We start from the raw sequence: 2,500 nt of genomic DNA, 5'->3' as shown, positions 1-2,500 counted from the left end.
TAGAGATTTCGTCTGTAGAATTTTCTCTCTTCATGGAATAGCCCTTTTTGTATTTTACATGTATATATATATATATATATATATATATATATATAAATATATATATATATATATATATTATTAATATATATATATATATATATTAATATATATATATTTATATATATAGAGAAGAGAGAGTGAGGAGAGAGAGTGAGTGAGTGAATGAGTGAGTGAGAAAGAGAAAGAGAGGGGAAGAGGGGGAGGGAGGAAGAGAGAGAGAAAAAGAGAGAGAAGAGGGGAGAGAGAAGGGGAAAAGAGGAGAGAAAGAGAGAGAGAGAGAGAGAGAGAGAGAGAGAAGAGAGGGAGAAAAGAGAGAGAGAGAGAGAGAGAAGGGAGAGAGAGAGAGAGAGAGAAGAGAGAGAGAGAGAGAGATTCATGAATATGAATTTTAAAAAGCACAAAAATCAAAAACATGAAAACAAAACAAACAAAAAGAACAAACAAATTAACGAGGCATATGCACAGGGGAAGGGATGGGGGGGGGGGGAGTTTCAAAATGTCCCTCATGTCTCTTTTCTTCTTTTTTTTTCTGTTCCCCCCCTTACTTTCCCTCCCCTCCCCTTTTTTTTTATCTTCCTCCTCCTCTCTCTCTCCTCTCATCTCTCTTCTCCTCTCCTCCCCCCTCCCTCCTCCCCCCCCTCCTCCCCCCTCTCTCTCTCCTCCCCCTTCCTCTCCTCCCCCTCTCCTCCTACTCTCTCCCCTCTCTCTCCCCCTCATCTCTCTTTCCCCCTCTCTTTCCTCTTCCTCTTTCCCTTTTCCTTCCTCTTCCCCCCTCCCTCTTTTTCCCTCCTTTCCCCTCCCCCCCCATTTCCCCGCCTCTCCCCCCCTCCTCCTTCCCTCCTCCCCCTCATCCCCTCCCTCCCTCCCCCCCTCATCCCCCGTCCTCCCCCTTTCCCTTTCCTTCACCCCCGTCCCCCCCCTCCTCACCCCCCCCCCCCTCCCTCCCTCCCTCTCTGAGTGTTTACCTGGAGCCGCGATGAATAAGAGATGGCACCAAAATGGCACCTTAATCAATACAGGTGAGATCTGATCAAGGGGGAGGGGGAGGGGGAGGGGGAGAAAGAGAAAGAGGGACGGAGGGAGAGGGGGAAGGAGGGAGGAGGGAGGGAGAAAGAGATAGAGAGATGGAGAGAGAGAGGGAGGGAGGGAGGGAAAGAGATAGAGAGATGGAGGGAGAGAGGGAGATGGGGAGGGATGGGGGGGAGGAAGGGATGGAGGGAGGGAGGGAGGGAAGGAGGGAGGGAGGGAGGGAGGGAGGGCGGGTGGGAGGGCGGGAGGGAAGGAGGGAGGGAGGGAGGGATTGAGAGAGACAGAGATAGATAGACAGATAGATAGATAAAGAGAGAGAGAAAGAGAGAGAGAGCGAGAGAGAGAGAGAGAGAGGTATAAGAGAAAGCGAGGGAGGGAAAGGTAGTGACCCCCCCCTCCCTTCCCCCTTCTCTTCCCCCTTCTCTTCCCTCCCCACTCTCCCTTCTCCTCTCCCCAACCGCCTCTCCCCTACCTTCTTCTCCCACCTCCTGTCCCCTTCTTTCCTCTCCTCTCCCACCTCCTCTCTCCTTTCTTCTGTTCCTCCACTTCCTCCTTCTCTCCCACCTCCTCTCTCCTTTCTTCTATTCCTCCACTTCCTCCTTCTCTCCCACCTCCTCTCTCCTTCCTTCCTTCCTTCTTTTCTTTATCGTCTCCCATTCTTATTTCATCTCATCGTGTCCTGCTGTCCTTTCCGCCTCCCTCTTCTCCCTAAGCCTCCTTTCTCCCTCATTCTCTCCCATTCTCCCTCTCCTCCTCTATTTTCTCCCTTCCCTTTCATCCTTCTTTCCTCCTCCATTCCATCTCCCTTTTCTCCTCTTCACTTCTCCTTAATGCTTCTTTCCCTTCCCTTTAAACCTCCTATCCTCTTCTCCCTTCATTTTCTCCCCCTTCCCCTTCTCCCTTACTTTCCCTTAATCACCCTCCCCCCACCCCCTCCCCTTTCTCCCCCTTCACTTCTTAATCTCCCTCCCCCACCCCGTCCCCTTCCCCCTCCCCTTTCTCTCGCTTCACTTCCCCCTCCCTTTCCCCTATCCCCCTTCACTTCCCCTAAATCCCCATCCCCCACCCCCTCCCCTTTACCCTCCCCACCCCTTCCCCTTCCCCCTCCCCTTCCTCCCCCTTACACCGCGAGCGCCGTTTAGCTCCGAGTAGTAACCGAGCAGGTGTGGGGAAGGGGAGGGGACGGGAAGGGGAAGGGGATAGGGGATGGGGGGGGGGGTACGCGAAGGGAAGTAGGGGGGGAGGGGGTTGGAGGGAAGGGAAGCGGCGAGGGGGGGAGGGGGAGGGGAGGGAAGTAGGGTGGGAAGGGGTGGGTGGGAAGGGAAGCGGCGAGGGGGGGAGGGGAAGGGGAGGGGGTGCTTTAAAGTTCACGTTGACCTTCTGGAATGGATGTATTTTCCATGCCGGCATTTATTCATAATAGATGTGG

Source organism: Penaeus monodon, chromosome 9, assembly GCF_015228065.2.
Source record: "Penaeus monodon isolate SGIC_2016 chromosome 9, NSTDA_Pmon_1, whole genome shotgun sequence".
Taxonomy (NCBI): domain Eukaryota; kingdom Metazoa; phylum Arthropoda; class Malacostraca; order Decapoda; family Penaeidae; genus Penaeus; species Penaeus monodon.
Note: the sequence above shows the minus strand (reverse complement) of the source record.